General features: G+C 47.8%; 1 protein-coding gene and 2 long non-coding RNA genes across 4 annotated transcripts in view; 2 read left to right on the forward strand and 1 right to left on the reverse strand.

Moving 5' to 3' along the window:
- Positions 1-3,060, reverse strand: part of LOC148774211 (uncharacterized) — a 57,768-nt gene extending 54,708 nt beyond the window's left edge. The window contains exon 1 of the long non-coding RNA XR_016036088.1: positions 2,936-3,060. This is a non-coding gene — a long non-coding RNA (uncharacterized LOC148774211). The remainder of the gene's footprint in view (positions 1-2,935) is intronic.
- Positions 1-20,996, forward strand: part of NEDD9 (neural precursor cell expressed, developmentally down-regulated 9) — a 194,465-nt gene that overhangs the window by 111,265 nt on the left and 62,204 nt on the right. The window lies entirely within an intron of this gene.
- On the forward strand, positions 4,877-19,383 carry LOC148774212 (uncharacterized). Its single transcript, XR_016036078.1, has 3 exons — positions 4,877-5,179; positions 6,896-6,930; positions 17,494-19,383. It is a non-coding gene; the product is annotated as an uncharacterized LOC148774212 (long non-coding RNA).

Genomic DNA, 20,996 nt, shown 5'->3' on the forward strand with positions numbered 1-20,996 from the left:
CCTTCCAAGGAGATCAGTTCCAAATTAGACATCCTCAGGATAAGACAGGAGTCTAACATATCCCAGCAACGATTGTGTGGTGGTCTGCAAGCTTCCCCACTGGGCCTGCATGATCTTTCACTGCCCAGGCTTCACCCCTTTGGGATTTTAGTGGAGCAAGAATAAGGGGAAACAGAGAAAATGAGGTAAAAACAAGGTGTAGGTTGTGAACAGCCACCATACAGCCTGCAGTTTCTATCACCCGTGTTCCTGTCATCTCTCTAGTTGTTCCCACAAGATAGGCACACCCGACAGGTAGTGTGTCTCCATTTTTAACTAGGAAAATTAAAATTATAAACGGGGTGCAGTTTGTAAAAGACCGGATGCAATTTAACTGTGGTGTTGGAGAAGACTCTTGAGAGTCCTTTGTACCACAAGGAGATCCAACCAGTCCATTCTAAGGGAGATCGATCGTGGGTGTTCATTAGAGGGACTGATGCTGAAGCTGAAACTGCAATACTTTGGCCACCTCATGCGACGAGTTGACTCACTGGAAAAGACTCATGCTGGGAAAGGTTGGGGGCGGGAGGAGAAGGGGACGACCGAGAATGAGATGGCTGGATGGCATCACCAACTCTGTGGACATGAGTTTGGGTGAACTCCGGGAGTTGGTGATGGACAGGGAGGCCTGGCGTTCTGTGATTCATGGGGTCGCGGAGAGTCGGACACGACTGAGCGACTGAACTGAACTGAACTGAACTGAACTGAGGGCAGTGACTGTAGTGGATTCATCTTTGGATTTCTAATGGCTTGTCTGACACATGGCAAATAAAAAGGACTCTGTATAAGTTGAATGAATGAATAAACTGAAAAATGACTTAGCTGAGTAAAATCAAGATAAATATGGAGTGTGTGTGTGTGTTTGCTGTAAAGCGGCAGTCACTGAACTGCTAACACCATACCGTCCAGTCCACCATCTGCTTTGATCCCTCGTAGTTCCAATCTTATTGATGTGACCCTCAATGCCTTTATCTTTGATGTAAAGATAGCTAGTTGCTGACATTAATATTTCATCGTGCATGCTCAGTTGCTCAGTCATATCCAACTCTCTGAAACCCCACAGACTGTAGCCCTCCAGACTCCTCTGTCCATGGGATTTTCCAGGCAAGGATATTGGAGTGGGTTGCCATTTCCTCCTGCAGAGGATCTTTCTGATCCACGGATCGAACCTGTGTCTCCTGCATTGATGGGCGGATTCTTTACCCCTGAGCCACCTGGGAATCCCCAATAGTTGGTCAGTCTATCTTAAAACAGTATGCTAAAGATCTGACTTGTTTTCCTAACTCCAGTGAAGGGGAGAGAAAATATGTTTCAGACTGTGCATGTTTATGCATTATTTTTGCAAGGTGTCATTTTTTTGCTTTGAATAAGAGCACACAAACAGAACTCCACTGTATAAGCCGTCAATTTTGCTAATAATACTGCATGCCTAGAGCTCTAAGATTGGATGATTATACATGCTCATAAAAATCATTTGCGGAGACACCCCTTTGGTGCTTGACTTCAGGGAATAGGACTAATGCTTTCAAAATCCACCTTTTACATCAAGTTTCTTAGGGTCCTGCTCTTTTCAAGGATATGATCACATAATGAATAGAAATCTAAACAATGACTTGCCTTTTAAAAAAACTTGGAATTCTCCATTTTTGTCCTTCTTTCAAGGTGGCCTTTGAAGGCTGCTGCTGCTGCTGCTAAGTCACTTCAGTCATGTCCAACTCTGTGTGACCCCATAGACGGCAGCCCATCAGGCTCCCCCGTCCCTGGGATTCTCCAGGCAAGAACACTGGAGTGGGTTGCCATTTCCTTCTCCAACGTATGAAAGTGAAAAGGGAAAGTGAAGTCGCTCAGTCATGTCTGACTCGTAGCGACCCCATGGACTGCAGCCTACCAGACTCCTCCGTCCATGGGATTTTCTAGGCAAGAGTACTGGAGTGGCTTGCCATTGCCTTCTCCGGGCCTTTGAAGACAGAAGGTCTTTAAGCTTAGATTAACTGGAAAATGCTTCTGAATACCCAGGTTCTAGGTGGGGTGTGCCGCCCGGGAACACCTTCGCTGACAGACACAGTTCTCCCTGCAAGGCTGTCAGATCCAGGAGAGGGGAGACACCCTCATCCTGCCAGAAGGCCTTATTTTACAAGCCTTCTCAGCTGACCTGGGGTCACTGGGTGAAGAGAGGCAGGGACACCCACTTGGAGGAGAACAAAGGCCACGTATGTGTCCCTCTTAACCTAGAAGCCACATCTGGGTCCATCGCATGAACTGCCCAGAGCTGGGTCATGTTTCCAGGTCCCCTGCAATTCTGCACAAAGAGACTCCTGGGACCCCCAAGAAAAACAGTAGCAGCACCGGGGTGCCAACAGGGACACATGATGGGTGCATTTTCTGGTTTCACATTGCAGCTCCTCTTACGACAGAGGAACATCTACAATTCCAGAAGCCTATGAAGTAATAAATAACGTTTTCCCCAGACACTCAGCAGCCTTATTGTGCTTTGAGACACAATCAGCCCTGATCAATTGATGACTTTGTGCCCTTCCACCCAGATCGACATCACCCCTTCAGAGGGTGTCATGACCTCTCTCAGCTTCACACCCTCTTTAGAGGGGAAGTGTGGGCACCGTCACCCGTGGGCTGTCACTACTTGCATGGCTTGGGATGGTTCAGAACCTGCGACCTTTGGTCCAGATGCCAGGGAAAGGGTGTAGATGGCAAGCTGGCTTTCACAGCTGGTCAAATAGCAAAAAAAAAGGGGTGGAGCTTTAGACCAATAAACGAGTGACCCAAAAGTTAAATGTAAAAAATGTATTCAAACCCACAAAACCACTTCCCTTCAAATTCTTGATAGCAAGCGTGTTAAATCATTAAGCAAGCAAAGTTCAGAGAAGAGCATTCACACCTTCTACAGCAAAACCCATCGGGGTGCTGGAGCTCCACTCTCATCTTGTTGTCTTGTGAGAAAATGCTGATGTGCAGGCCGTGGGGGGCTGGACAAAGCCACTGAGCCTCTCTGGTGGGCACGTGCTGGCCTCGGAGCATTTCACAGCTGAATGGTCCCAGTCTTGTAAACATGCAGTTATGCCAGGAAATTGCTGTGTGTGCTACAAGATGCTGGGGTGAAGTTTGAGTTCATCTGCACTCACTGTGGACTTTGGTTTTCGATGATTCATGTAGAAAAAGGCCCATTCTTAGGTGCTACAGAAGTGCTACCAGTTACACAGCTGCCACAGAGCCTCTTCCAGCTGGCCTTTGTCTCTTTCAGGATATGCCAGCTCTGCAGAAACTTCTCATTTGTGGTTATTATCAGTTATTCATATCTCAGTGTGAATAAAGGCTGTAAGATTCCGTTTTTAAAGCAACAGATGGACATAGGACACTTGTCTGTATGGTTGTTTAGTCGCTCAGTCATGTCCGACTCTTTGCAGCCTCATGGACTGCAGCACGCCAGGCTTCCCATCCTTCACTATCTCCCAAAGCTTATTCAAACTCATGTCCATTGAGTTGGTGATACCATCCAACCACCTCATCCTCTGTCATCCCCTTCTCCTCCTGCCTTCAGAGACTGACTAATCACTAGAACACTAGACAAGGGATTGAAAAGATAACCTTTATGCTCCTCAATGAAAGCACGCACCCACCAAGCACCTGTATTGTGCCTGGCGCTCTGTGCACTGGGGGGAAGGCAGAAATGAAAAGCCTCAGTTCTCATCCTGTTGAGAGTTGTGCCTGACACCAGCTCTTCTGTTGGCTTGGAACTTGACCTTGCAAATCTCTTAGTGATTCCCGGCAGACCTCAAGAGCAAGAGGACCCAAAAAAAGGAGAAACTAGAGCAGAAGGGAAGAGTAAAGAGCAGCGTCTGGAGGAGGGAGAGTGACAGAAAAGAGCACAGCTGAGGAAATCGGTCTGTTTAGGAGACCGAGCCAGATCGGGAGTCCAGAGACCCTAGGGCTATTCCACGTCATTCCCTGGAAGCGTGGGCCTTCAGGAGGTATTCTTCCCTCCCCAGCTCCTGCTTTATTGATAAATGAGGAGCATGGAATCCACCGGAGATTCTCTACCAGGGTCAGTCTGCCCCCTCAGTGGGTATTTGTCAATGTCTAAAGACATTTTTGGTTGTCAGAACTGGAGAGATAGGTGTTTCTGACATCCAGTGTGTAGACGCCAGAGATGCCACTCGACATCCTGTAATACACAGGACAGCCCACCACAGAGGGCCCTCCCACCTAGAATGTCCACAGTGGTAGTGGGGAAAAACCCTGGACTGCCTCGTTTGCAGGGTCTGCTAAGATCCATGTGGTTTTTGGCCCCTTGAAAGACAATTGGTCTGGAGCCAGGTGTCCAATGGCCATCCTTTGCATTTTCCCCGGGGTCTAAGAGGCAACATGACCCATTATATTTCAAAATTTTGCCTTCTTTCCTGACATCCATGAGCTCCTGTCCCACATACGCAGAGGTTGGCCACTGCTACCAAAGGGAGGTTCAGCCTGCAGCAAAGTTGGAAGGTGCGTGAAAGTGGACCAGTCAGCAAATATGCCATCCACATGGCAGCCATTCCGAGTCTGCACAACGTGTCATTCACATAAATCAACTCGTAATCATTGATCCTCCAAGGCTCCTGCAAAGGCCCTTTTGAATCCACAGTCTGTAACAATTGTATGTTGCTCAGTTGCTCAGTCGTGTCCGACTCTTTGTGACCCCATGGAACAATTATATACATCATGTAAAAATTAAATATCAAAAAACACCCTGAAAGAGATACCAGCTACTCTTCTTGGCAATTGTTTGGTGAGTGCAGCCAACAGGAGCAGAGGTGCTCCTGTGGTTTTAGAGGGGGTTGGAGAGGTTCCAAGAGTTTGCCAAGAGTTATGGAACCATTCTGCCCTCTGCCACCAATACACCTGGCAGGGAAGGGACCGATGGGAGAGGGAAAATGTTAGCTCCCTGAAGGATGCCATAGGAAGACTCCTGCTGGAGCAGTTGGGGCTCTGTTTTGTCAGGTGCTTGGTGTAAGAAAGGAGGTTCCAAACTGCCAAGGCCAGGAAGCGTGTCTGTCTGCTTCATCCTGCCACTCCTGAAGCCCGGGACAGCCCCTGGAACTCTGTTGAACAGGTCTGAGACCACCTTCGGCAATAACCACACACAGTGAGTTATGAAATTCCTCTCACTTGGCTGGTCATCCAGACCCCAGTGCTCTGTGGTGTGATCAGATGCCTAGCGATGCTCTTTCCAGATCCCTCTGAAAATATAGTGAAAAAAAAAATCATCGGGAAAGATGGAGAATACAGGTGTCCCTCGATTCTTGCTCAGATTACTGAAGTTACCTTCTTACTGGTCTCCTCACAGCTGTCTGGTTCCCCTCCAATCGTCTCACCAGCACAGTCAGGGTGATTCTTTCAAACTCAAAGCTAAGTATGCTACATTCCTACATAAACACGTAGAATGGCTCCTTTTTGCTCTGCAGATCCAGATGAAATGAGTTAACAGATCCCAAAAGGCCTTGCATGGATCCAGCTGCATCCTGCCTCTCAACCACGTTTTCTGGGCTCCACATACATTGGCTCTTTCAGTTCTTTGAAGGCTTCCTGCTTACTTGCCACAGGACCTTTGCACATACCGTCTCAATTGCCTTATGTCCTCCTCCTCCCAGCCCCCGGTTCAGTCTGTTCTCCCTTCAGAGCTCAGCTCAATCATTGCCTCCCTCATAAAATCCTGTCCCGCCTCCCTCACTGCATCATGGCACCACTTGCCTCTTCTTCATAGCTCTTTACACAATTGCAGTTCTGCATTGACGTGTGCATGGGTGTTCAATAAACACCTACTGAACAAACAAGCAAATAAATCATTCCCTCCTGGTAGAATACTCTGCTTGACACACATTCTTATTTCTGTCTCTTTAGTGGCTCCTCTTGGAATTTTCTGTCCAACTGTTGGCTGGCTATGCAGCATGCGAGATCTTATTTCCTTAACCAGGAACCAAACCTGTGCCCCATGCATTGGGAGCATGGAGTTTTAACCGCTGTACCTCCAGGGAAGCCACACCCACTCTTTCCTGTGTGAACTCTTCTCTCCTTTTCCCATGCTTACAAAACTTACCTGTCTCTCTCTGTGACTCTAGAGCTCTTTATTTGTACCTTTCAATGTAATTATTAAATTTAATTTAAATTAATTATTAAATTAAATATGTAAAATACATATTGGATTATCAAATATACAGTTTAATTAGCATCCATCCTAGGCATGTTAGTCTCCCCCTTTGAATTCTAAACTCTAGAGAAAAGAGACTCAGCCTAGCATACTCTTCTGCAAAGCTGTATGTGCTTAATAAATATTTGTTGAACTGAAATGCCACTTGTTAAAGCTCTAGCGTTAGGGGGAAATTTTCAATTAGTCACTCTCAGATAACACATACCAATGACATTCTACCCAGTTGAGCTCCTAAGATAGGATCCAGAATGCAGAAGGGAAGAGGTGCTTTGTTCCCAGAGAGAGAGAAATTAGGTATATTGTGAGCATCTTCTAATTAAAAATAAACTATGATCATCTTTCGGAGAAGGCAATGGCAAGCCACTCCAGTACTATTGCCTGGAAAATCCCATGGATGGAGGAGCCTGGTAGGCTGCAGTCCGTGGGGTCGCTAAGGGTCAGACACGACTGAGCGACTTCACTTTCCCTTTTCACTTTCACACATTGGAGAAGGAAATGGCAACCCACTCCAGTGTTCTTGCCTGGAGAATCCCAGGGACGGGGGAGCCTGGTGGGCTTCCGTCTATGGGGTCACACAGAGTCGGACACGACTGAAGTGACTTAGCAGCAGCAGCAGCAGCATGATCATCTTTGGGATTTCTCCTCTTGTTCCAGATGGCTGTCAGAGCAGTAACACTATTTCTCTGCAGGTAAGGTTGTCAGCTTTAGGAAGTAAAAATGGGGGACTCCCAGCTAAATTTGAATTTCAGATCAATAAATATTTTCTTGTAGAAATATGTTCCCAAATATCTCATGGGATATACTGAAAAAAATTATTCTTATTTATCTGAACTTCAAATGGAGCTTATTCTGTATTTCATCCAGCAACCGTAACCCCATGCTTTTGCCATCTAGTTGACGATGCTGTGATGTTAATCGGTAGCTCCAAATAACAACACAGACACACATGCACACGAATGCCAACAGAATGATCACATGAACGTAATTCCTTCTCGGTGTTTACTGGCTTGTCTGTGTGGCTGTTGCGGCAGCACCTGAACCATCATCCCAGAGGGCAGGTGTGGGTCTCGTTTACCGCCTGTGTGAAGCCCTTTGGATGGTGTGCGTCACACGTGCCCTGGACGCCGAGCTCTCTTGCTGCCTGTTGTGTTCAGAAGAAAGCAGTGAACTTTGTTCAGAGTCTTTATATCTTCTTACAGATTTAGAGATAATGGTTTCCCACACATGCAATTATACATGAAAGAATGGAAAAGCAGAAATTCATTTTGAACACTTTAAATATGTGAAACTGAAGAAAGTTCAGGATTTAACTCAACCATCACATGGGGTTGTGCAGGGAAAAGAAAAGGCATAAATTCTCCTGCAACATTCCTGGCGACATACGGCTTTTCAAAGAGGAGGAAAGAGAAGTGAAGAATGAGACAGAGGCTCTGATCACACCTTCCCTTCAGAAACACTGGCTGCCACATGACACTTACTCCCGGTAACCTTGACTGAGGAGGCCAGATGCTCACAACTGGGGAGGCTTTGTTTAATTTCCTTATGTCTTTTCCTTCCCTTACAATCCTGCAAGGTGAGACTTTGTTATTATTATTAACAAGAATTAAAACTCCGTTTGATTTGACAAGTGTTTTTGAGTTAAGGGACCATGTGTACATGTGAACTCGGCAAAACCAACATAGGATGTTGCCTTGAGAACTCATTAGGGGCTGAAGTCTTTGCATTTTCTTCGGACCATAATCTGATCCTTGTCCTAGAGGTTCTTGCGAGATATGTCTCGGCCTCCTTGGGACTCGACTGTTTGCAAGAATCTGAGATTGTTAAGACAAACTTAGACATTCTTCTGTCTCTACAGTTCCCTCAGACGATAATGTTTTGTTCCTAGGCGACCATCAGGAAGCATCAAAAACATCTTGCTCAAGCTCAATTTTCCAAAAGAATGATTTCTGTGTTGAAATCGAGCAGGGGTGGGGGGTGCATTCCTATCGTCACTCTCCGTTTCATTTTTATTTCTTCTTCTTCTTTTTTTAACAAATATGTTGGACCCCAGGATACAAAACCAATTTACACACAAAACAAGCCATGCATTTGAGAGGCGGAGCTTTTTCAGGGCAACTAGAACGACACCAGGCCAGGAGTGAGTTTCTCTCTGACTTCTCTTCATTTCTGACTTTGCACATCACAATAGCAATGCCTTGCCTGTGCTGAAAGCTCTGCACCATCAGATAGTGTGAGGGACATGGAACAAAGATGTTGACTTCCCAGCAGCTCCTTTCTGATCTCCCGGGTGTTTCTTTGGCCATGGAAGGGTGTGCTTCCAGGAGGCCTGGGAAAGGTCAAGCATAACTTCCATGGTCTTTAACGCCAATCTTCAGTGAATCATGTTTTAGTGTGTGTCTGTGTGTGTGTGTGTGTGTGTGTGTACGGTGGGGGGGGAGGCGTGGGGGTGCCTGTGTGCATGTGTTAATTTATTCTGCTCCCTTTAAAGGGAAGGAAGGGCCCCCTCAGGTCCATAGAAAGGTATGTTAGCACACGGTTTACAAAGCGAACAGAGATAAATGAGTTACCGCGAGGTGGGGACGCCAGAGCCGGTTTCAGTATTTCAGTGGGAACCTGCTGCTCTCACACTTGATTGGCACCTCCTTAGACCCTCCGGAGCCCTTTTTTGATTTTTGCATTCATCTGTATATATTCTCGGAAAAGGCACTGGCAACCCACTCCAGTACTCTTGCCTGGAAAATCCCATGGACAGAGGAGCCTGGTAGGCTATAGTCCATGTGTTGTGAAGAGTCGGACACGACTGAGTGACTTCACTTTCACTTTTCACCTTCATGCATTGGAGAAGGAAATGGCAACCCACTCCAGTGTTCTTGCCTGGAGAATGCCAGGAACGGGGCAGCCTGGTGGGCTGCCGTCTGTGGGGTCGCACAGAGTCGGACACGACTGAAGCGACTTAGCAGCAGCAGCGTGTATATTCTCAGCGGCCGGTGGGCCGGGCTGGTGGAAAGTGAGAGCGCCATTGTCCCTGGAGAGGCAGCTGAGAGTCCAGGGACAGATCTGAAGATCCAACCGGGGTGGAGCTGCCACACCCAGGCCTGAGGATCAGGCTCTAACTCACACGGTTCAGCCCGGGACTCAGGTCAGATAACAGCCTCACACCGGGGCAGAGCAGGGCACGAGGGTTCGCGGGGAGGTGTTGATGTGAAGGAAAAGCGGGAGGAAAGCGGAGAATTCTGCCCTTCACCCTCCACTCCCCACACACACACACACGCGCACACACACACACACACTCAGGCTGAGGTGTCTAACAACACAGAGCCCGCAGCAAACACACCCTGGGATGGATCCACAGAGAAATTAGTCAAAGACTCTGAGGCAGCTAGAGTACGAGAGTTACTTCTTTGTAGAAACAGTGGGAAGGAACCACCATCCTCAGCAAAATCATGCCAAGCCCCCTTTGTTTTCCCCTTTTGGCTCTGTTCCTAACACCCCAGCGTGTCTCTGAGGCTTCCGTGGGTCACTGGAAACAAACCCATCAGTGGGGCGACCTGGATCCGATGGGGGAAGCCTGTGTAGGTCACTTCCACAGCAGATGGGCAGGCTCAGCGTTTTCCCGCCAAAGTGTTGAGTGTTAGTCACTCAGTCTGCCCGACTCTTTGTGACCCCATGGACTGTAGTCCGCCAGGCTCCTCTGTCCATGGAGTTCTCCAGGCAAGAGTGGGTTGCCATTTCTTCTCCAGGGGATCTTCCCGACCCAGGGATCAAACCTGGGGTCTCCTGCACTGCAGGCAGAGTCCTTACCGTCTGAGCCACCAGGATCCTAATATGCACCCTGCCCACGTTAAAGGGGAGAGAGAACCACGAGAGCTGGTGCTTCTGGACACAGCTTCTCCACTGCAAGGCTGGTGTTTTCCTCTACCCTGTGGATCTGAGCTCCTTACTTAACTGCCCAGACTCCAAGACCCTCCTGCTCTCTGTTTAATACCAACCCCCCTGAGATGTCCTCATCATAGGTGTCCCATGACTAGAAGACAAGAGACCCAGGAAGGTGATTTAAACAAAGCAACCACCACCACATAAGATCCTGGTTGTTCCCCCAGATCTTTATCTTCCCTGAAATAGAAGCCATATTAGTTATGCTGGAACTGACATTTCCGTGTTGAGACTGAAGAGCCAGAGAAGAAATAATAGGCCACAGTTTTTATACGGCTTTAATTTTTTATAGGATTGCATTTATTCCTTTCATCCAATGTTACATTTCTTTAAAACTTGCACCTTATCCCATAATCCATTGTCTCCTTAAGCCCCCTTATAGGAGCAAAATTCTGTCTCCACAGGTGGAAAATCCAGGCACAATACCTAGAGAAATTAAAATATGGTGCATTGACCGGCAGTTAAAGATTACAGTTAAAGGTAGTAAGGAATCTGCAGGTGTGTGGTTTTACTCCCCAATCTAGTCAGAAGAACCATTTTCATACTGTTAGTCAGGGAGTTCCACCTGGGGCCTTATTAAATTGATTTGCAAATGAGAACTTTGAAACTGGGGCACAGGGTGAAGTTTAAAGGAGCCTCAACACTTGGAGGAATGGGAGGGGGTTGCTGTGCCCACTTTTGGAATCTCAGCGCCTTTCACCAACACCTTCATCCCTTTATCTCAAGGGAACAATTGTAGTCGGGCTCAAAGACTGTCAATGGACTCAGCTAATGGGTCTTTCTGGGATCTGGGGAGGGAGGACGGGGTGGGTGGCAGGACCATTGGCTAAAGCCTCCTCGTAGATCTGGAACGGATTCTGGGTACCACAGCATCTCTGTCCTCTTTGGTGTTTAAGGATGCCCAGGGATGCTTCCCCATCTGTGATGCAGAGGAAAAGCAGAGATACTGGAAGCCACCCCGAGGAGGAAACTAATAGAGGGTGACAAGTGGGGATTCCAGCAAGGCTAGCGTACGATTGTCTCTTCATCACGGTCTCTCCCCTCCCGGTCGCGGCGTTTCGCTCCCTCCCACTCTCTCAACCCCAGCAAGGCTGGGTATCTGGCTCTGCTCTGGCCGTACCCATCCTTGTGCGCACCTCTTCCCGCGGAGTCACAGGAAGAGGGAGGGCTCGCGGTCCAGACACCTCTGTGGGTTGGAGAAGACTGGGAAAGAGCGGGTCCTGGCAGGAGCCCCTTCACAGCGGGCCTCTACACGCGTGTCAGCGTGCGCCAGGAGGGCAGACCAGCAGCAGAGGCTGGGGGCAAGCCCATGCCGGCAGACTGAGCACGACCTCCGCGCAGCAGGAGGGGAGTGCCGGATAGAGCCCCCTGGCCCGTATGAGCCCCTGCCACAAGCAGACAGGCGGACAAAGCCTGATGTGTGGACATTCCGCAGCTGTCACACAGATACTGTGCACAGTTACACTGCTTACCTAGTAGGTACTAGTGGCGGACACTGTCATCCTCAGACGCCCATTCTCCTCTTCCCCAGAATAAAGACTACATTTCCCAGCTTCCCTTGCAGCTAACCGTGGCCATGTGACCGATTCTGGCTGATACAATATCCACAAATGGTCCCTGGGCACCTTTCAGGGAAGAGGCACTTTTTTTTTCACCCCTCTCTTCCTGCTGGCTGGAAGGAGGCGGTGATGGCTTGAATCTGAGCTGCCTGGGACATTGTATTGAGGATAGCAAAGCACACGATAGGAGGAACTTAAATCTCTGCAGACTATGAAGCCCTCAAATAGCCCTGGATTGCTTTCCTCCGGACTTCTAATAAACAAGAAGATAATTAACTTCTACCTTTTTTAAGCCCACCCCTCTAGGGTTTTTCTATCATTTTCAGTCAAACTTAACCCTCAATAGGACTCAATACATGTTTGTTAAGTGACTGACTGATTTATTGGGTGATTAACTTAAAAAACTGAATGAATGCCATTCTAGGTACTCAGCACTTTGTCCTTAACCCTATCCATGAGATTTGAAACCCCATGAGTCTTAATGAAACCCTTGCTGTGTGACCCTGGACAAGGCATTTACCTCTCTGAGGATCCATACCCCTATCTGATTGGTTGTTACAGAGATTAGATGATGCACTTAGATGGCAATCCACTCCTGTATTCTTGCCAAAAAATCCCATGGAAAGAGGAGCCTGGTGGGCTACAAGTCCATGGGGTAACAACGAGCAACTGAGAACACACTAGGCATTAACTGTATGTATCAGGCACGTGATAAGACCTCTTTATGGCAAATACAAACAACAATCTCCCTATCTCTGGGAGAACTTACTTCTCCTCTCTCTCTAAAGACTTCACTTCCAAATACTCCTCAACCTTTGCTTTTCCTTTATAAATTGAATTACCATTTATTGGTTGTTATCATTCTGTATTCTCTCACAAGTACTCAGTTCATACAACTGACACCATCTTTCTCGATGCATAAAAAAACTGCATAGCTCTTTTTTTGTTAGCCTTTGGAATTGCACCTAGAAAGAAAGGCATGAAGTCAGTCATAAATTGTTACTGCTAGAAAGAAACTGGAACGGTGGTTATGGTTGTCAGGGATTTGGGAGGTTGGGGATGGGGGAGGAGGGGTGTAGAATGACTGCTGATGGACTTGGGGCTTCTTTTCAGTGATGGAAATGTTCTGGAGTGGGATAGTGATGATGGTGGTACAATTCTGTGAGTATTCTAAAAGTCACCAAATAGTCCACTCTAAAATGGTGAACTGCGGGTATGTGAATTGTGTCTCAGTAAATTGCCTAGGTCAGATAAGGGATTGCCTGCTTACAAGCTCAGCCGTTGTGCAAACGAGGGTCACTCACCACACATGAGCACAGTTAGAGGGTTGCAAGTCATACACAATGGCACCAGGACGCCAGTGTTACAGGAGGTGGCCTAGAGGTGAGCCTGGCATCAATTCACGAAAAGGACTCATCCAGAGAGACTGGAGGACATTTCAGGGAGAAGGTGAGACTTCAGCTGGGGATGAGGGAGGAGTTGGATGAACTTGAAGAGGTAAAAAAAGAGACATTCCAAAGAAGAACCTAGAAGGAGTAAGAGATCATGGTATTGTGTTTACTATGGGGTCGTTACCTTTTTAATTTCATTTCTTATTACAGTGTTTTCAAGGGGAGGTGGGAAGACTGGCCTCCAGGGCAGAGGAGTTGGGAAAGCAAATCCAGGCAGAACAGGGCAGAGCAGACAAGTCCCTCTGCTCTGATGATACCCTGACCTCGTCTTGATGCAAGGGATGCAGGGTGTAGTCATCCGGGGCCCTGGAGCCCAGTGGTCACACAAGACTCTTTCCCGTGCCTTTCTGAATACCTGCATCCTGGCTCCTCTGTCCTGCCAAGAAGATGGTCTGTTGGAATAAAAACATGTCGACTGGCCTGGTCTTTGCAATTATTCGTTGTTAAGAGCTGTCTAAACTCTGAAGAAGATGAGGTTTCTTTGTTTGAAAGAAGCACAGCGCTGCAAGGCGCAGGGGAAATTCCTAAGCCAACATCTTATTTTATGTGGGTGTGAAGTGAAAAACCTCTCGTTTTGTAAGCTGAGCAAAACCGAGGTACAGCAGAAGTGAAATGAGTATGCACGGGCCTAAATACCACTTTGAAAGTTCAGGGCGGACTTTGCTGGCTAAACCACAGCACATCTGGGAGGTTTCAATGAAGAGGCTGGCACAAGGCCTTGGTTTTTCTGTAAAATGCCATAGGGTAGTTGCCAAACTACAGTGCCAGGTAAGTTGGTTGAGTCCAGGGCCTGGAAAGTCACACAGAGGTACAGATGTCCACATTCTTATATTCCACTTCACTGGGATATTTTGCAGGTTCCCCCTTTGGGGTAATGGAAGCCTGCGTCTCTGGCATCTTTTTATCCTTTGGTATTAACGTTGTTATTATTTTGTTAGCAGCATAGTGTAATATGGCTGCTATTTAAATTTCTCTCCCTGTCCCAAAGTACTTGTCTGCCATGAAAAGAAGTGGTTTGGCATAAAGTGAAAGTTTTTAAGCATCCATTTTCCAGATGGACCTCTCTGTTAAATTTATATACGTATATACCAAAAAAAAAAAAAAAAAAGCTAAACCATGTGGAATGCTCCTGAGTATTACTGTTTACTAGGCTTCTTACTCTGTCTTATGGCATTTTATAATAAAATATCAGCAAGCTCGTAAAGAGGGCTTTTTCTAAGGTCCATAATCTTTCTAACCATAACAAAAGGGCGGTAAATATATTGTACAAGAGTGAGATGGAAAAATGTGCTGAAGTATTTCCATAAATCAAATGTAGCACTTTGGCATTGACTCTAAAGCATTAAATTTAGTAAATTAGAACCAGATGATTTTAAAATAGAAACTTACATAACTTTACGGTGTGATTTTTTTTTTTCGACACAAGTTTATCTTCATGAAGTCCCCTTGGCAGCTACCGTAATAGGTATTTAAGAAGCGAGAGCAGCGTGTGAGTGTTTATACATCTTTGTAATTTCCACCAAGCCTGGCATTCTGTTGGGCAATTAGTTAAGTCCTGGTGGACGGATGAATGAGATCTCAGCCGTGATTAACAAGTACAAGTTAATTGGCAAAGGAAATGTAATATAAACATTTATATGGAGCTCCAGGTAGACAAGACACTGCGGCCCCACACATAACAATAAAACTCTGCCTTGCTTTTCCTTTCACTGTTGAATCTGTGTATCTAAATCAATGAATCTGAAAGAAAAGGGTAGATCTGCTTCTCATTTGGGTCACCAAATGCCCAGTGGGATTTTCCTAATACCTAAGTCTCCTTTTCATGTCTGCCTTCTTAGGAACCAAGGGAAAATGCTCCTTTCTGTCATTTCTGTCTGTCTCCTCTCATTGAGACGCGCTATTGCAAGGTAGCCGGTAGCTCAAGGGCAAGTTGGGGATTAATGCAACATGTGGACAGAAGATTCCAAATTCAGTGCCACATGGGGGCCAAATAAATGAGGCATCATCTGCGCCCTTCAGGAGAAAACTCTCTGGCAGAGGGCTAGTCAGGACACTGTAGCTGCAAGAGAAAAAAGCTCAGCCCAACTAGGTTAAGCAGAAAAGTGTCTTTATTGCTTTAGCATTCAGGTTAAGATCGGAGTTCAGGCATGGCTGCATGCAGAGGCACGGACAACAGGATCAGAGTTCCCATCATCCCTCCACTTCAAATATCTTTGCTTCTTTGGTGTGTAGCCATGGTTCTCCAAAGAAATAGAACCAGTAGACCAATAGGGTGTGTGCGTGTGCATGTGTGTGTGTGCACAGAGAGAGACAAATTAAGGAATTTCTCACATGACTGTGGAGGAGTCTACAGTCTCACATGACCAGTCCAAAGTCTGCAGGGCAGGCTAGCAGGCTATAGACCCCGGAGAAGAGCTGACAGTGCAGCTCAGTCCAAAGGCCATCTGGAAGAACATTCCTTCTTCCCGGGGGACACTGGTCTTTTTTTCTCTTCAGGCCTTCAACTGATTAGGTAGGTCCACCCACATGATGTAGCCTTATCTGCTTTACTCAAAGTCGACTGATTTAAATGTCATTCGCATCTAAAACGTATCTTCACAACATGTCTAGGTTAGAATTTGACCAAATAATAATACTGTGGCCTAGCCAGGTTGACACAGAAAATGAACCATCACACGCAGGGAGCTGACACCCAGTGCTCTGTGACAGTCTAGAGGGGTGGGATGGAGTGGCAGGTGGGCGGGGGGTTCAAGAGGGAGGGGACCTATGTATACCTATGGCTGGTCCATGTTGATCAATGGCAGAAACCAGCACAATATTGTTAAGCAACTATCCTCCAATTTACAAAAAAAATTAAAAATCAAAATGAACCGTGATAAGAAGCCTCTGGAATACTTGGGTGCAGGAGGAAATGAGAGTTTGGAACTCAGAACATGGGCCAGGGGATGTGGTTGTCATCAATGCAGAAATGAGAGTAGAAGTCATTGGAGAAGATAAGACAGATAAAGGAGAAAATACGGAAGGAAAAGACTTAAAGGATGTACCCTTGGGGAAAGCCTGCCTGAAAAAGAAGACGGAAATGCAGGTTCCCTTGGCATCCCCAACTGGATGGGCTCCAGGGTCTCCCGTGGAGACCAGAATCCGAGGATGCTCTATCCACAGGCTCCACATCCACAGATTCAACCAGCGCTAGACAGAAAAACACTACACCATCTGCGATTGGTTGAATCCGTGGATCAGAACCCTGGATACCAAGGACCAGGGTGCCAGCCGTACCTGTCAGTGAGAGAAGGGTAGGAAGAGCCCACTGCCGCAGAAGCTGAAGGATAGCCGGTGGAGGAGAAGGTCGGGAGCAGAGGGACGCAGATGACCAAGGAAAGCCCCCAACTTGGGCAAAGGAGGGTGAGGGCCTCATGTCATGCCATCTGCAGACCCAGTCCACACAGCACCCAGGCCCACAGCAAGAGTGAAGCTGAGAGTGAGCCTTTCACAGTCTGACAGCCATTAGGAGTCATTCGTAATAATAAGAGAGTTGGACCTTAAAGAAAGCTGAGCACTGAAGAATTGATGCTTTCCAACTGTGGTGCTGGAGAAGACTCTTGAGAATCCCTTGGACATCAAGGAGATCCAACCAGTCAGTCCTTAAGGAAATCAACCCTAAAAATGCATTGGATTGACTGATACTGAAGCTCCAATACTTTGGCCACCTGATGCAAACAGACAACTCACTGGCAAAGACCCTGATGCTGGGAAAGACTGAAGGCAAAAGGAGAAGAGGGTGGCAGAGGATGAGACGGCTGGATGGCATCACCGACTCAATGGACATGAACTGCGAGACGGTGGTGCACAGGGAAGCCTGGCGTGCTGCAGCCCAGGGGGTCGCAGAGTCAGACCCAACTTATCGACGGAGCAACGACATACTAGTAACAGCAAGCAGGACTTGTATTTCCTAAGTCTTTTTCATTCCGTCTTTCTAGTGATGTATTTTTAAGCGTAGCCTGATGGCTTGAGAATGGAAAAGGCCGCGAATTTACAGTAGGGAGCATGTGCGTGGGGTACACCGGCCTGGATGCAGGTGCATGGAGAGGGTGTCAGAGGCAGAGGCCAGGGGGAGGGGGCCGGGACTGGGCGGTTCGGGATCTGGGGGCAGCAAGCAACAGAGAGAGCAAAAGTGCTGTGCGTGGAGTCGAGGGCAGGAGAGGTGGCCGGGGAGAGGCCACGAAGCTGGGGAGGGTGTCGGTGGTCCAGGTTTGTTCAGCCACGATTATAAGTATAAAAATTTAGCATTCTTTCATGACGTGTTTGGCAGCAAAACCTGCCTGGATTGGCTCAGAGTGATGCATATTCCTCGTCCACCCTCCTTGTTACAAACATTCACACATCTGCCGAAATATGAATGAATCTGCGAGAAGCGTGCTGGCCAGGTCCCGGCCAGGAGTTTTGTCGCATGCCGAATAGATGTGAAATCAGTCCTGAAAAGCTGAAGGACTCAGAATTCCACAGCTCGTCTGGCCTCCAGGTTTTTGAACAAGGATCCGTGGATCTGTGTTGAGGATAAGGAAGGCGTGAACGTCCTTGTAGAGAAGGGGATTCAAATGACCAGAGGTGGGAATGGGAGCACAGAGAGCTGGAGACCTGAGTCCTGGGGCTGAATCCTCCCCTCCTTGATGGGGAGGATGGAAAGCACAGAATATGTCAGGTACTGTGAAGTTGCTCAGTGGTGTCCGACTCTTTGCGACCCCATGGGCTGTAGCCTACCAGGCTCCTCCATCCATGGGATTTTCCAGGCAAGGGTACTGGAGTGGGTTGCCATTTCCTTCTCCAGGGGATCTTCCCGACCCAGGGATCGAACCCAGATCTCCTGCATTGCAGGCAAATGCTTTACCGTCTGAGGCCCTAGAGAAGCCTTCAAGTCAGCTAAGGCGGGAGGATTTTATTTCCTGGTGACTTGACTACATGGGGGTTGACTTTTGAAGACAGACAGCAACCTTGAGATGGGAAAATCTAAAGGTGGGGAGCACATGGCCTCCACCTTCTATGGACAGGAGGGCCACGGCCTGGCTGTTTCTCCCAACCCTCTACCCTTCCAAAGACCAGAAGCTCTCCAGGGTGGTTAGAGCCTAAGTCATGAGAATCACAGGCCATCAAAGTTGGAAAACCCTCGCAAACCTCGCCTCTTTTGTCTACATCTTCTGGTCTAAATCTCAGGGTGCCAGGACTTAAGCTAAGGGAACGGCTACTTAGCGATGTAAACCTCAGGCTGTGAGTGAACCTTTCAGTCCTGCCATTGCTAGTTCACTGGGCTCCTCCTGGCTTTCCTGACGGAGAAGGGAGCTGCTTGCTGTTTCTTTCCAGCCTCAGTGGCCAGGAAAGAGTGTGCCGTCCACACTCGCCCAGCCCGTCAAGGGTGGACGCTGGTGTCTCCACTGCCGCCCAGTCTCCAGCCCACGCTGGAGAGGCATTCCTCCAGCAGACAAAATAAGAGATCGTTGATAGCTGGAGCGCTTTGTTTGCTCTCTAAAATGAATCAAACTCTTCAAAAGCTTGGATTCAACAGCGCATTCCTCCCATCCCCCCCGCCACCGACCCCAGGCCCTGCATTGCTCAGATTCCTTCGGCCCGCTCCTCAGCGCCAGCTGGCGGCCGCCGGGGTCTGCTCAGATGGGCCAGATGCCTGGAGACGGGGCCTGCTGGACATTCTCTGGCCTCTGCTGAAATGATCTATCCGGGGCCTCCAGTTAAGTGACTGTTCCGTACTTGAAACACTGCGCCAACCCCCTCATTTCCCTGTTCCCTCCATTCTTCTCCGTTCACCTCCACCCCGAGCCTCGCTGGATGCCAGATGGGAAGGGTGACTTTCAGCCACCCATGCATGCATCCAGAGAATGGTAAAGCTCAGGAGTCGACCGGAAACAGAGCGTCCAGCCCCTCCCGAGAATGTAGGGCAGGCCGTCCACCAGCCTCTGCCCATCGCACCTGGACGGCAGCAACGCGAGGAGAGTAAGAAGGGGCGGCCAGAGCTCTAGCACAACACGCCGTGTGCTCATGTCCGGGCACAGAGACAGCGATGCTACGGATGCGAGGAGGGGTCAGGAAGTCTTCAAATTTAAGAATATACAAAGGAAGAACAGAAGTTACCAAGAAGGAACCACGGAGCCTTTGTCCCTTCTTAGGCTTCCCCGGTGGCTCAGTGGTAAAGAATCTGTCAATATAGGAGACTCAGGTTCGATCCTGGGGTCAAGAAGGTCCCCTGGAGAAGGAATGGCAACCCATTCCAGTATCCTTGCCTGGAGAATCCCACGGACAGAGGAGCCTGGTGTGCTACAGCCCGTGGGTCCGCAAAGAGTCGGACACGACTGAGTGACTAAAGCACCACTGAATATACACTGTGGAGCAGTATCGCTGTGCTGGGCCCTGCCTTCAGAAAGAGCAGAGACCCTCCTCCGTCCAGTCACAGCACGTCTATTTGTTTGGTCTTGGCAGATCACCTTGACCTATGTAAAAGCCCACAGTCCAAATTTCTACCAGCAGAAGAGATTTCCATGACAGTTTCATATAACAAATCGTTTATTTGGACAAACTAAAGCATGCACGAACAGAACACCTCAAGGCTGGGGAAAACAGGAGGGAGCCCTTGGCAGGAGTCTGCACAGTTTTACTGTGAAAAACTTCTGTCCCACTGAACTTCATTCCTCTGTCCAGCTGGATACATACAAATAGTAGAAATCTAAGCCTTTGCACATTTACGACGATAAATAAACCTAAATCTTTATTATGTGTTTCTAACTTTGCTTATCATTTCACTCCTGAGTTAACTCCCCCAAATCCTTCCGTATAAAGAACATACTAAATGTTAAGATGGAGCCTCACAAATTCTTGTCATATTTCACTAGAGTTAAGTGGATTTACTTAACATATAATTTATTCTGTTACTTTTTTTTTTTTTAGTTCTTTGCCGGGGAAAGATAGTAATTAACTATTCCCAAGTTATAATAGCAGTATTCTGTATGTATAGAAATTCTGCAGTTGCACACGTTTTTCAAAAATCAAGTCAAGGTATTAACCATCACCCATGTACAAGAGTCTTTGTAGCATGTTAGTGACACTGCATTACATGTATTCTTGGAAGATTTATCAAGGACTCAGAGGGGCCTAGGGCTTCCAAGATGGCTCAGTGGTCAAGAATCGGCTTGCCAATGCAGGAGACACAAGTTCGATCCCTGGGTCGGAATAATCCAGATCCTTGACCACTGCGCCACCTGGGAAGCCCAGGTGCTGCATGCAGCTGCTGCAGCAAAGTCACTACAGTCGTGTCCGACTCTGTGAGACCCCATAGACGGCAGCCCACCAGGCTCTGCCATCCCTGGGATTCTCCAGGCAAGAACACTGGAGTGGGTTGCCATTTCCTTCTCCAATGTGTGAAAGTGAAAAGTGAAAGTGAAGTCGCTCAGTCTTGTCCGACTAGTAGCAACCCCATGGACTGTAGCCCACCAGGCTCCTCCGTCCATGGGATTTTCTAGGCAACAGTACTGGAGTGGCTTGCCATAGGGAAGCCCTAACCAGACAAAAAAGGGAGGAAGGGGCATGATTGCTTAGAGTGGGAGGTGTTCTTGCCTCTGCCTGCTGAACAGTAGCTTATTTTTCTCGAAATTGACATCAGTGAAGGCTTGGTGCGCGGACAAGATGTAGGGCTTTGAGAAGACATAGATTGCGACGCAATGACCTACACAGCTGCAGAAAGGGATCCTTTTCTACAAGTTGCTTAAAAATTTCACTGTGGAGAAGGCATTCTCAAGGGTGAAACAGGACCAG

Source organism: Moschus berezovskii, chromosome 23, assembly GCF_049115385.1.
Source record: "Moschus berezovskii isolate FMDL1 chromosome 23, NW_MosBer_1.0, whole genome shotgun sequence".
Lineage (NCBI taxonomy): Eukaryota > Metazoa > Chordata > Mammalia > Artiodactyla > Moschidae > Moschus > Moschus berezovskii.